This window comes from Danio rerio, chromosome 17 (assembly GCF_052040795.2).
Source record: "Danio rerio strain M-AB ecotype USA chromosome 17, GRCz13ab, whole genome shotgun sequence".
Lineage (NCBI taxonomy): Eukaryota > Metazoa > Chordata > Actinopteri > Cypriniformes > Danionidae > Danio > Danio rerio.
Window position 1 is genome coordinate 2,134,490 of NC_141037.1, and position 15,511 is coordinate 2,150,000.

At 37.9% G+C, this 15,511-nt stretch overlaps 1 protein-coding gene across 1 annotated transcript in view; it reads right to left on the minus strand.

Annotated features, from left to right (window-relative positions):
* Positions 1 to 15,511, minus strand: part of arhgap11a (Rho GTPase activating protein 11A) — a 1,047,489-nt gene that overhangs the window by 850,653 nt on the left and 181,325 nt on the right. The window lies entirely within an intron of this gene.

Below are 15,511 nucleotides of genomic sequence, written 5' to 3' on the forward strand. Positions count from 1 at the left end.
ACCTTTTTATTAAATGCAAATAAACTGCAGAATCCAGCAATATTTCCTTCAAAATGTCCATGCATGCTTGTTAGGATGCTCTATTATATTAATCTTTTCCAGGCACACCTTGCAAAAAAAAAAACACACATAAAAAAAAACTCTCTGGAGTAAATTGGAGCTCTAAACGTATTTGCTAATTTACTTTTCCACTGTAGAGGTGGTGGAGACCAAATCAATCTCTTTATATGCACACATGCGTGCACACACACACACACCAACTTTAACACATTGAAAATGACAACTTCTAAGGAGTCCAAAAATATTGTAAAGTATTTCATCAAGATACAAAAGCTATATAATCTACTGTTCATGAAAATTAAAAATGTAAATAATGGTCTTATTTGCTGAAACTGTACAGTGTCTACAAGGTTGCAGGTTTGATTCCCAAGAAACATTGAAAGAACTAATCACATGTGTGTCCCTTTGAAAAGAAGTGTCTGCCAAAAGCATCCATGAAAATGTAAACCCACTTTTTATTCAATGTAAATAAAGTGCAACATTCAGCATTATTTATTTGCTTAAAAAAATCCATGCATCTTTTCTCGGTTGACCTCTGTAAAAAAAAAGAAAACTCTGGCTAGGTCTTGTAAATTGGAGCTCTAAATGTATTTACTAATTTACTTTTCCACTGCAGAGGTGGTGGAGCCTAAGGGTGCTTTCACACCTACACTTTTGTTTCAGATTGTATCTCGTTTGCCCAGTTAGCGCGGTTCGTTTGGCATATGTGAACAGGGCAATCGCGCTCTGTTTCGCGCCAAAGTAATCGCTCCGAGATCGCTTGAATGAGGTGGTCTCGGCTCGATTGAAACGAACCCTGGAGCGGACTGATTGCAGTGAGAAAGCGATCTGATCCGAGCGCGGTTATACCACAGTGTTTTATGGATATGTAATAGGCTTACGGCTATATGAAGAGAGAATTATGAGTAGGGCGGAAAGTTTCGCGAATCTCCAGATGCCCACAAACGAGTGATAATCCTCCCGGCAATCTTGCGTCTCCCTCCCGGTCCTCAAATAGGCATTGTCGCGCACCCTTCTCACCCTTTTCCACCGCATCTCTCCTCAGACACATCGCTCGCGCGCACACACCCTCAAACCACCACCTCTGCTTGAGCAGCTGAGCGGGACGCTGCAAAACAAACCCTGACACTCTGACCAATGTGAGGAGAGTTTACTCACACGTGACTTGTTTTAGCTCTTTTGGTCCAATTAGAAAATTTGCAGTGTGAAAGCGAACCGCTCCAAGAGCAAAGAGCAACAATGTAACAATTGTAATCTCTGTTTCAGAACAACTGAATCCATTCACAGGTGTGAAAGCACCCTAAATAGCACCTTTCTCTTCTTTCTCTATCTCTCTCTCTCTCTCTCTCTTACACAGAAACACACACACACACACACACACACAATTTTATACATTGAAAAACTCCCTTTGGATAAAGTGTCTGCCAAATGCATATAAATGTCAATGTAAATAAAACGCAATGTTGACTTCATAATCCAGAATTGTGCAGTCCATATCCATACACCTTTCTCTTACACACACACACACACGTGCGCAGGAGCAGAGCTGGTTTGCAGGCCACATGCGTGCGGGGAGTCTCAGAGGGAGTCTTACATTTACACTGGTTAATTGATAGCAGACACACACACACTGGTTTCCTCTGCGCTTCCGGTCCCGACACCGCAGCGCTCTGGAGGGTATCCACAGTACATGCCCCTGATTTACGGCCAACCACACACGCAAGCACACTCACGCGGGACACGTCTTTCTGATAAACCTCCTCATTTTTACTCCAGGACGCCCCTCTCTGTGGCCTCTACATTCGGCCTCAACACAAATTGTGCCGTCAGATGGTTTCACCTCTGTTTTTACCAGCCCTGACCTCAAGCGCAGATGAGCCCATGTCACGGAATCATGTCTGGCTCGTATTTCAGAAAGGAAAGAGAACTGTTTGATATTTGGGACAATGAGATAATATGATTCCATGCAAATGTCAACCATGCCATGAAAAAATAAGTTTTCACCAAAATAGCAACGTTTGTGTGTGTGTGTGTGTGTGTGTGTGTGTGTGTGTGTGTGTGTGTGTGTGTGTGTGTGTGTGTGTGTGTGTGTGTGGGCTTGTATTTTGCAGTACTGTAAAGTCAACAATGTCTCAGTCAATGTTTTCAAATAAATATATTTGATTTGCCAATTGCACATCCATCTAGACTTGTTGCGATGGTCAATATATTGACTTCTTGCACGACATGAAAGCGAGGGTGGTTAATTTTGGAGGGACGATATATTGTCTATTATACACTTACTGGCCACTTTATTAGGTACACCTTAGTAGCACCTGACTCCCTTCAGCTTTCAGAACTGCCTTAATCCTAGGTGGCACTGATTCAACAAGGTACTGGATTTTCCTCCATATTGTCATGATAGCATCACACAGTTGCTGCAGATTTGTCGGCTGCACATCCATGATGCCAATCTCCCGTTCCACCACATCCCAAAGCTGCTCTATTGGATTGAGCTCTGGTGACTGTGGAGGCCATTTGAGTACAGTGAACTGTACTCAGTGAACTCGAAATTATTTAAAGGGCACCTATGGTGAACTTTTCAAGCTATTTGGACAAACATATGTGTGTATATAGTGTATAGACCATCATATTGGGGTGATACAAACACACCCAGTCCTTTTTTTTCAATTAAACAACATAAAAACGGTGGACCAATTAGAGCGGTTTTCAGACCGACCACAACTTTATGTAGGTGTGCGATCCCCCCGCCCACCAAATTGATTGACAGCTGCGCGCATTAACATGTTCCGGTAGTCGCGTGAATATATGTCAACAAGACCAGGCAGACATACGCAGAGCAACCGGGAATAAAAGCTCTGTTCTGTTCGCTAGGATCAGCAATCATCATCACATGTGATTAATGCCGAGTTCAGACTGCATGATTTTCAAACTAGTCGTGTCACAGATGTTTTCACACTGCTTGACTATCTGGGCTGGCGTTTCGTCGCTGCTTTGTTTACACTGCAAGATGGTTCGGCGACATGGACATTCACATTGCATGACTTTACCATAGGAAGAATCGCCGACAACTTCGTCCAAACTACGTCTCACAGCCAAAAACACGTCGTATATCTTTTGTTATTAACTACATAATGAGAAAGAAGCCTTTAATGGGGTAGAACATGTACATGTTTGCTCACCTGGGTTTAAAGGGAATTAGCCATTTCTCCTCAACGTTGATAATAAACTAATTTCTTTCTGTATGAAACGTCAAACAGACACGGTTGCTCCTGAGTCCTGTCAAACCTCCACTAGTTTTTCCTCCATTTCATGGGTCCAAATAAACCGAAAAAGAGCGCTTTTAACTTCTCCCCCAGCCTCCCGCTGGCCTGCAGCAGGTATACACACACACACACACACACACACACACACAAGTGAAAGCTGCTCTCTCATTGGCTGTAGGCGATCGCTGATGTTATTTTCAGTCATGACTCAATTCACACGGCATGATTTGAATCGCCGACAGCTCCAGATATTCAGCACGCCAAATATCTCGCAGGCATCGGCGACTCATCGGCGATTCTCTCAGATCGCGTCTTTGATCGTTCACACTGTGTGATTGTCACTCACGTGCACGAGCAGCGATTTGCCTGTGATTTCAGGCATTTGTCGACGATTTCTCAAAACCTGTCGGCGAGCCAAAATCGGGGCTAAAATCATGCAGTCTGAACTAGGCATAAGAGTGAGTTTCACATGTTTAAAGTGTTTTAAAACAGAGCACGTGTATAATGAAGTACAGTGATTCACTTCAGCTTTACTTCATCAGCACAGCCGCATGTCAGAACATTTCTAAAAGAAGACGCTTCAATCCCGGTTTGTGGAAGTTAAATCAGGTTTATTTTGTACATTAACATCACAGATATCCACACAGCACTGGAGGTTAGCCTGTATCCTGACACATTTGAGGGCAAAAACAGTGCTAAGCGCTCTGTCTGTCTGCCTGCCTGCCTGGCTTTCCAGGCTTTTTTCTCATGCTTTCCATCGTTGCAGATGTGAAATATTGTTGTGCTGATTGTAAAATCATGTCAGTCCGTCATCACAGTGCTTCAGTATTACTATTCTTCTTCTATTCATATTCCCTCCAGAACTTTGAGCATCTGTCTGCACTCCCGTCTCACGCCTCCAGAAGCCACCGTGTTCATTGCATTAGGTCTTCCTCTTCTGAGGCGCAACTCATTTATTAGAGAAGAACAAACACTGAAGAGAACTGACACATTGGCGAATTTGTTGTTTGTGTCTTTGTGATTTTTGCAGGGCCTGCATGATTGCAGATTGGTGGGTGGGTCATCTCACCTGAGACTTGGCCTGCGTACGATACCGCCTACTACTCAGTAGGTACTGCATTTGAATTTAAACGTACTTCTTAGCCGTTAGAAATGTACATTCTATACAGTATGAACATGAAAAGTATGAATGGAATTCGGACGTACTACATCCGCCATTTTGTCATGGTCACGTGACCTACCTGCGTCAATTGTGTCGCTTCACTCCCATTCATGAATTCGCTCGCAGGGCATCATGGGATAACGCAGCATGCATGGGATGTGCACTCTAGAATCTTGCCGGAAGTAGTAGGTTATCCAGGTACTTCTCGCACACTGATTTTCGAATTCTATGAATTCGGACATACTACTCGGCTCACATACTGATTTTAGCGTACTATATAGTATGGAAGTATGCGGTTTCGGTCGCAGCCCCATTGTGTGGTGTCTATAAAGTGTCTGGCATTCTGTCTGAGAGAGAGCTCGATTGGCCGGACGTCTCTTTCTGGCGTTTTTGATTTATTTTAGCTTGTTTTGGATCATGAGCTCAGTACACTATCATACACATGCTTTTCACTACTGACTGCCATTTATACTGACTTTGATTGCTTTAAATACTTTCGGTAATTATACGTTTTGTTAATAAATCATTTCTCTTTTCAGTTTACCTGGTCCGTATTGTCTCTCTAATGCTGCAACATTGAGCCGGTTGTTACAGAAAATATTAGTCTCTTTCACTTATTTTTTTTGGGGGGGGGGGTATGGGGGGTATGGGGGGTGTTTGGTTCCATGTGGGACTTGTTTGTTGTTTGTGTCTTTGTGATTTTTGCAGAGCCTGCATGATTGCAGATTGGTGGGTGGATCATCTCACCTGAGACTTGGCCTGCGTACGAAACCGCCTACTACTCAGTAGGTACTGCATTTGAATTTAAGCGTACTGCTCGGCCGTTAGATAAGGACGTTCTATACAGTATGAACATGAAAAGTATGAATGGAATTCGGAAGTACTACATCCGCCATTTTGTCAAGGTCACGTGACCTACCTGCGTCAATTGCGTCGCTTTACTCCCATTCATGAATTCGCTCGCGGGGCATCATGGGATAGCGCAGCATGCATGGGATGCGCACTCTAGAATCTCGCCGGAAGTAGTAAGTCATCCGGGTACTTCTCGCACACTGATTTTCGAATTCTATGAATTCGGACATACTACTCGGCTCACATACTGATTTTAGTGTACTATATAGTATGGAAGTATGCGGTTTCGGTCGCAGCCCCATTGTGTGGTGTCTATAAAGTGTCTGGCATTCTGTCTGAGAGAGAGCTCGATTGGCCGGACGTCTCTTCTTGCCGTTTTTGATTTATTTTAGCTTGTTTTGGATCATGAGCTCAGTACACTATCATACACATGCTTTTCACTACTGACTTCCATTTATACTGACTTTGATTGCTTTAAATACTTTCGGTAATTATACGTTTTGTTAATAAATCATTTCTCTTTTCAGTTTACCTGGTCCGTATTGTCTCTCTAATGCTGCAACATTGAGCCGGTTGTTACAGAAAATATTATTCTCTTTCACTCATTTTTTTTTTTGGGGGGGGGGGGTATAGGGGGGTATGGGGGGGTGTTAGGTTCCATGTGGGACTTGTTTGTTGTTTGTGTCTTTGTGATTTTTGCAGAGTCTGCATGATTGCAGATTGGTGGGTGGATCATCTCACCTGAGACTTGGCCTGCGTCTGATACCGCCTACTACTCAGTAGGTACTGCATTTGAATTTAAACGTACTTCTTAGCCGTTAGAAAAGTACGCTCTATACAGTATGAACATGAAAAGTATGAATGGAATTCGGACGTACTACATCCGCCATTTAGTCATGGTCACGTGACCTACCTGCGTCAATTGCATCGCTTCACTCCCATTCATGAATTCGCTCGCAGGGCATCATGGGATAGCGCAGCATGCATGGGATGCGCACTCTAGAATCTCGCCGGAAGTAGTAAGTCATCCCGGTACTTCTCGCACACTGATTTTCGAATTCTATGAATTCAGACATACTACTCGGCTCACATACTGATTTTAGTGTACTATATAGTATTGAAGTATGCGGTTTCGGTCGCAGCCCCATTGTGTGGTGTCTATAAAGAGTCCGTCATTCTGTCTGAGAGAGAGCTCGATTGGCCGGACGTCTCTTCCTGGCGTTTTTGATTTATTTTAGCTTGTTTTGGATCATGAGCTCAGTAGTAATATAGTATAGTAATAGTAATTACACTAATTTTATGTCACAAAGAATTACATCTCATCCCAACCCAAATTTCTTCTTAATTTCATTTTCCTCACCAAATGATTATAGCACCTTGACATGTCTTGTTTTTGTACTTTTTGTACATTTGTCAAAACAAAATGATAGATATGGGAGGCAAAGGAACTTAAAATATAATCACTTCTCACATGCATATGTGAGAGGTGTAAGGTCTGTCTTCGCATGAACAATTGACTGAAACTGCTATCACACCTTTCACAAAGTGAAATAAAAAAGACTACAATGTTTAAGGTAAAAAATAGAGACAAACATGCCTGAAATGTTTTATTTTATCAAAATGTTATGGGCAAACTTTTTTGGAACTAAATTGAACTAGCTTTGAGCACAAAACCAAAAGGTTACCACAATGCCTGATATATGGTATAAAAATGGATCTTCATAGGATTAATAAACATCTCAGTTCCAAAAAATGTGAATATTCTGAATATTTGTTCATGTGTCAGTTTAAACCAGGGTTAAGAATCATTATAATCAAATACTTAAAAACTTATATGGGGGAATTTTTTAATCAAAATATTATTTTCTATTTTGTCTAAAACATATTCAGTAGGCCCACACGGAATCTGCGTGCGCAGAAATCCAGTTTTCAGATTTTTAGCCCATCATTGAGTCTATGTATTTAATTGTGTAAATGTGTGTACATTTATATTTACTCAGTTTATAAATTCATTTCACTAATATTATTGTCATATAATAATAGTAATATTAAAATGTTTATATGATTTATTTACAGTTGGTAAAGTAGTATTTTCTGCCTTTTAGTAGAAACATTAATAGATATATGAGAGACTTGCTTCGTTTACCAAATAAGTGGATCTAATTTGATTTGCATTGTAAACATTAAATAAAACTGAAGATATAATTTTTATTCCATAATATATATATATATATATATATATATATATATATATATATATATATATATATATATATATATATATATATATAGTTTTTATAAGTTTTAGTTATGATAATCCTAAAATCATTCCGCAGATTTTTAACAAAAGTCCCAGCATAAATAGCAAAAATATTTAGCAGATTCTGTCTGGCCCAAAATATTTAGGTATGTACTTTTAAACATGCATTTTGTTATTACTCTTATAATTATATTACTCTAAGTTACTACTCTTATAACTTTTGAGCTCAACTGTAAGTATGATTTGACAGTTTATTTTGATAAAACTTTTACATGAACTTTACATTTGAATGCGTGACTGCATGTTATTGTTTTAAATGATTTTGAATTAAAACGTGTGTGCCAACGAATGCAATTCATACCTATAAACCCTCTCGCTTTTGCCAAATTAATTCTACCATATTTTACCATTCTATCTGCTCTTCCGTGTGTGTATTTTCCCGTATTTCTCCCGCATTTGTAATGTTTCTATAAAAAGTGAAAGTAGCAGCTACACAGAGTCGATCTCATGTGATATAATTGCAAGAACTGTTTAAGAGAATTAAGCTTTCACAATATTTTGGATTGACAGCACGATGAAATTAATGTAAAAACGGCCACATTCACGTCTTTTCCAGTAAAGCTTTATGCTTTTATTGCAGCCCTTATGCAGCCTCTGAATCCATATAACGGTGCTGAGTGACGGACGCGCTCCATAGTGATAAAGACGGCTTCTATACACACGGTTTGAAGATGCATGAAAGCGGATACTTTGAGATTCGGGTGTGTGAACAAACAAACACACTTAATAATATGTAAACATGTTTTGTTTTAAATACAACTAATATTATCTTAAATTAGCATAAACAAAACTAATTATTACTGCATTTATGTTAAGTATAAGCCTATGCAGAGACTGAGTGGGGATAATGAATAATTTATGATATGGCAGCCCGTCACTACCAAAAAACATTAGAAGTTTATTAAAAGTATGGTAATAATGGTGTGGGTTAAGCTTACCAATCCCTTATCATCCAATTTGTCATGGCAGTTTTCATTTTAAGGCATTGTTTGTTCTCTTTTTGTTTTCTATTTTGCATTCCACTTGTCTTTACTCTTCTCTCCATTTTGAACATGTGACTGTAACCGAGCAACGGATCAATCAAAAGGTCAACGAAGAGGGAGGGGTGGTATAATTTTGTATTTAATAAAATACAATTTTATATTCATGTAAAATGCAGGATAAAAAATTTTTTCAACCAAAAATATGTATTTATTTTGTTTAATATGTATAATAATATGGATAATTTCAAAAATAGTTTTGGCACAATGGCGCCCCCACCATGTGTGGCGCCCCTATGCGCCGCATACACTGCATACCCCCTTTTTGCGCCACTGGTTGTGCACATAACACATCTTCTGAATGTGCACAAACACGTGTTGTTTTGTCAACTTAAAACACAGGTGTCAAACTCAGTTCCAAAAGCTCTGCACAGTTTAGTTCCAACCCTAATTAAACACACCTGATCAAGTTAATTGAGTCCTTCAGGCTTGTTTGAAAGCTACAGGTAAGTGTGTTGGAGCAGGGTTGGAACTAAACTGTGCAGGGCTTCGGCCCTCCAGGAATTGAGTTTGACACCCCTGACTTAAAACAAAACAGAAAGAAAAAAAAACACTGTTATTTCCCACCACATCCAGTATAATCCGACCATCATCTTGTACGCATCTCATTTTAATTAAATCAAGCAGGAATATCCTCTGAGAACATTAAGGCAGTGTATGACAAGCCTGCAAGTTATCTTTGGTAGTGTGAAGCAGCGCCAGTCACGCAAACCCTTGCCAAAACCAGCAAGAAAACTGTGCCAGAATGCAGTGACTCAACACTTGTGCTCTGAGAATTATCACACATCCAGCGAAGCCCTAAATCACGGCTCTGACGATGAGGAAATTCACATGGGAAGTGGCTTTTGGACTCAAAGCGAAGCCCAAAAGACTGAAGCCAATGAATTGGACAACTTAATAGATAGATGTGCAACAGTGAGCACACAATTATTCTGCAGCTGCAGGAGGCAGATAAACCAGCTTTTTCTGGGAAGTGAACACATTTTAGGGTTTTTCTGGATTTGGGAAGCCAAGATACACACTCTCGAACTGATTCAAAACAGAGCAGAGATGCTTTAGGACATGAGCAACTTCGAGTAAATGTGTGAACATTATTGTTATTTCAGTACTTTTGCTAGCTGGCAACACTGTTAAAAATACTCGTAAATTAGCAGTTTGCCATCTTTAGTGTTTCATGTTTGTATTTGAACACATACACTCACCGGCCACTTTATTAGGTACACCTTACTAGTACGAGGTTGGACCCCTTTTGCCTTTAGAACTGCCTTAATCGTTTGTGGCAGAGATTCAACAAGCTACTGGAAATATTCCTCAGAGATTTTGCTCCATGATAGCATCACACAGTTGCTGCAGATTTGTCGGCTGCACATCCATGATGCCAATCATTCCACCACATCCCAAAGCTGCTCTATTGGATTGAGCTCTGGTGACTGTGGAGGCCATTTGAGTACAGTGAACTCATCGTCATGTTCAAGAAACCAGTCTGAGGTGATTGAGCTTTATGACATGCTGCGTTATCCTGCTGGAAGTAGCCATCAGAAGATGGAGACACTGTGCTCATAAAGGGATGGACATGGTCAGCAGCAATACTCAGGTAGGCTGTGGCGTTGATGCTCAATTGGTACTAATAGACCCAAAGAAAATCTCCCCCACACCATTACACCACCACCACCAGCCTGAACTGCTGATACAAGGCAGGATGATCCATGCTTGCATGTTGTTGAAGCCAAATTCTGATCTGACTATCCGAATGTGGCAGCAGAAATTGAGACTCGGACTCATCTTCTATTGTCCATTTTGGTGAGCCTCTTAACTTTAAGTCTCTTAAATCCCCTTTCTTCCCCATTCTGATGCTCGGTTTGAACTGCTGCAGATCGTCTTGACCATGTCTAAATGCCTAAATGCATTGAGTTGCAGCCATGTGATTGGCTGATTAGAAATTTGCGTTAACAAGCAGTTGAACATGTGTCCCTAATAAAGTGGCCGGTGAGTGTTTGTAAAGGTTGTAAACAAAGATATTTTTTTATTCAAGTAGTTCATTTTGCTTCTTTGGCAATTCATATATGCATGTAGGCACATGTGGTTGCATGTGTTACCATCCCGCGAGTTAACAAATATGTGTTACACATTCATGCAACCAAACTTAAAAAAATGTATCGGTTAAAAACGCACCCTTTCGGTTAACAGTTAATTGGTTATTAGGAACGTCCCCACATTCCTACAGATTATATTTGCTATGACAATATCGCACATGATTATCTGCTATATATATATATATATATATATATATATATATATATATATATAAAAAATATAAATTTTTCCCAAATTATGTTTAACGGAGCAAGGAAATTTTCACAGTTTGTCTGATAATATTTTTTCTTCTGGAGAAAGACTTATTTGTTTTATTTCGCCTAGAATAAAAGCATTTTTTAATTTTTAAAAAAACATTTTTGGCACAAAATTACTAGCCCCTTTAAGCTAATTTTTTTTTCGATAGTCTACAGAACAAACCATCGTTATACAATAACTTGCCTAATTACCCTAACCTGCCTAGTTACCCTTATTAATCTAGATAAGCCTTTAAATGTCACTTTAAGCTGTATAGAAGTGTCTTGAAAAATATCAGGTAAAATATTATTTACTGTCATCATGACAAAGATAAAATAAATCAGTTATTAGAGATGAGTTATTAAAACTATTATCCTCAGAAATGTGCTGAAACAATCTTCCCTCCATTAAACAGAAATTAAGGAAAAAAAATAAACAGGGACGCTAATAATACAGGGGGGCTAATAATTCTGACTTCAACTGTGTATATATATATATATATATATATATATATATATAAAATCTATTGTAAAACTAAAAATTTTTAGGGTGTATCTTCTGTAAATAATTGCCAAAAAGTTATTAAAGTACACATGTATTAAACACTATTAGAAAACAGGGTAAAAAGAAGAAGAACATGATTAGGGAAAAAAATATTTTTAAAAAGTAAACCGATATCTGCTCATAAAAATGCATTATACTTTTATTTATTTCTTTATCCACCTCATTTACGTCTTTGACCTAAATGCATGCAGGACTGATCAAATATGTGTGCTAGAAAACAAGACAAATATACTAAGGAACATTTTAACCTGAACAAGTAAACAACGATTTAGAAACAAGCCAGATGAAAACCCCAGCAACCCTCAAAACAAATATCCTGTGGAATAAACGTATCTATTAATTTGTTAGCTTTAGATAATTCAATGGCGCACCAATAAATCCAGCCTTTGAAAAAATAAGTCTAAATGCGTTTGATAGCAGAGCAAAAACAGTCGCTCAAGATTGGGTCTCTAATCTAAATGTTTGCATGATTTCAGTTTAAATGTTTTCCCCTGACATTAGAGGGCAGGAGCCCATAAATGCAAACACACACACTCATAAACAAATATACAGGCATGAAAAGTGTCCGTTCACACGCATCTTTACCTGCGGAGCCTCGAGCAAACTGAGTTTATGTGTGTGAGAGAGAGTTGTGCATTAGTTATGCGCCTATGCAGGTCCAAACGCTCACACACTGCTTATACACACAGGATGTACAGCAACACACAAATATCTTTACATATGAAAAAAAAAAAAAAATATATATATATATATATATATATATATATATATATATATATATATATATATATATACAGTTGAAGTCAGAATTATTAGCCCCCTGTATTATTAGCGCCCCTGTTTATTTTTTTCCCCAATTTCTGTTTAATGGAGGGAAGATTGTTTTAGCACATTTCTAAGCATAATAGTTTTAAAAACTTATTTCTAATAACAGATTTATTTTGTCTTTGTCATAATGACAGTAAATAATATTTTACTTGAAATTTTTCAAGACACTTCTATACAGCTTAAAGTGACATTTAAAGGCTTAACTAGGGTAATAAGGTGCACTAGGCAGGTTAGGGTAATTAGTCAAATTATTGTATGATGATGGTTTGTTCTGTAGACTATCCAAAAAAGAATTAGCTTAAAGGGGCTAATAATTTTGTCCCAAAAATGTTTTTAAAAAAATTAATAACTACTTTTATTCTAGCCGAAATAAAACAAATATGACTTTCTCCAGAAGAAAAAATATTATCAGACATACTGTAAAAATGTCATTGCTCTGTTAAACATCATTTGGGAAATATTTAAAAAAGAAAATAAAAATCAAAAGGGGGCTAATAATTCTGACTTCAACTGTATATATATATATATATATATATATATATATATATTTATATATATATATATATATATATATATATATATATATATATATATATATATATATATATATATATATATATTTTTTTTTTTTTTTTTTTTTTTTTTTTTTTGCCGACCCCTGACCTAACCCTATGCCTTCAAGCTAGTGAGAACTGGGACACCTCGACCCCTTCAAGAGAACGTGCAAGACAAGGGGTAAGGGGGAGGGCTAAGGGATTGAATAGGTATTGGGCCTTAGAGAGAATGAATAAGTTATGTATTAGCCTGTTACAGAGTCAGTGGTCAGTCAGAGACAACTGCTAAGAAAAACTATTGCAAACCATCTGAATGAATGTACAGTTATGAATTGTATTTAATAATTTTTATATTATCATAATAATAATAATATTTTCTCTTCCATTATCTTTTCAATCCTCATATTAGTCTGTCTTTTTCTTATTTGTGTATGCATTTATTATAATGTATGTTTATATGTATTATATAATCACTTTATGATTTTATTCATTGTGTATGTAATCTGCAATGCTTTGGCAACACTTGACAAGTCATGCCAATAAAGAGAGAGAGTTAGAAAGAGAACTGTAGACCAATAACTATCAGACGCACACAGGCCCGGATTAAGAACTCAGGGGCCCCTGGGCACATTGTATTGTAGGGCCCCCTACCTGGCCGCACCCCAATAGTTGAATTTAAAAAATAAGAATAATATAATAATTTTTAAATAAAATTAATCTATAATTTGTTGCCCACATATTTAAATAAATGATATATAGTACATATGTATTTATAGTCTGCAAAGATTTAAATTATTTTTCAAAGCATTAAATAGAAATACTAATAAAACTACATATATATATATATATATATATATATATATATATATATATATATATATATATATATATATATTTATTTATTTATTTTTTTTTTTTTTAAGGGTATTTTAGTGTATTGCTTTTACAAACTTATAAAGCATATTATTGCCATGGCATATAACGCACAATGCTTCTCCAATCCAGTTCTATGAATCTGAGTTCTATGAATCTGAGTCTTTCATAATACAAACACTGATTTACTCTCTCTCTCCTCTCCCTGTATTTTCTCTACTCTTCTCGTGATGAAAACTTGATTATAAACCTAAAAGTATCCGAAATCACAGACACTATACCTCTTCTCTCCCCTCTCTCTCCTCTTCTTGGCCTTTCTCTCTCTCTCCCTCTCTCTCTCCCTTTCTGTCTGTCTCTCACACGATGAATCCAGTCCGCGCTGCGCTGCCGTTAGCCTCCTCCGCCTGGTTAATGCTAGCTTCTCATTAGTTAAAGTTACCATAACGTCTTCTTCTGTACCCTCATTCTCCTGATCACGGGTCTGTTTAAAGAAGGTGTGTATGGAAAATGCCTCAATAAAGATGCCTCCTCTCCTCTTTCTCTCGCGTTTGCTAAATCCACTTGTCCACTCATTTTTGATCTATGACAGATAAACTCCGCTCAGTTTAGTGCGGGTTATTACAAAACTGACGTTTCCGCGCTTGACCAATTACAGCATTCTGTTTAGTTAAAGAAAGAAAGGCAATTTAAATATAATAATAATATTAATATGTGATCGCGATTTTTTTGCTCAGAGGAAATACAGTTGTCTGAGCAATAGATTTTTTGAAGAGAGGGAGGCGCGGCAGGCGCGTATAATAAGGCTAAACATTATTAAATACCCACGAGACACTTGTGACTTTATATCACATTTGCATTATTTTTAAAAAATGTTTCTTTCCTGTTAAAAATAAATATATTTCCAATCTGATATGTAATGGGGAGAAAAAAAAGTAGCACGAGTTCAACTGATGGTGGATTCGAACCGATGTTATGTGTAATCGCGTCAAAAGTTGATGCTGTGTGCCTTACAAGGTGCGCCACTGCGGCTGTATTATTACACTGCTCTTTACTCATCTCTATCAATCAGGCATCGATAGGCATAAACCCTGAATAGCTTAGTCCAACTGGATGCGCTATTTGCAATTAGCCTAAAAAGACACTCCGAAATTGTCTTTTTTTCTCCCCCCTCGCAGGGGCCCCTAGTGCGCACGGGCCCCTGGGCCTGTGCCCATAAGGCCCATTGGTTAATCCGGCCCTGGACGCACAGTTCACAATGAAATTCCCCGGACTACAAACAAATCAAGTGCACATTTATTCAATAATGCGCGTTTGTTTCTCATCAGTTTTATACGCACTATGATCTGTCAGAGACATTCAGCACGCCAAACACGTTTGAATGACGTCTTCAGAAAAAGCCTTTTCAACAGTTACAATACCAGGAGAGTCAGTATAATGCAATGTACAGGAATGGAGATCCTATTTCATGGTTAATTATAATCACAATTTCGATAATGATGCCAAATAGTGTTGCAAAAACCTGATATTGCGATATTTTATTTTTCTGCAATAAATATTGCAATGGAGTTTAAAAAGATGGTCTTTAACATCTCTATTTGACGGTTTTCTGGGGAGTCTATCAGTATTCGGGAACAGAAATTGAATAATCGAAATGCAAAAAA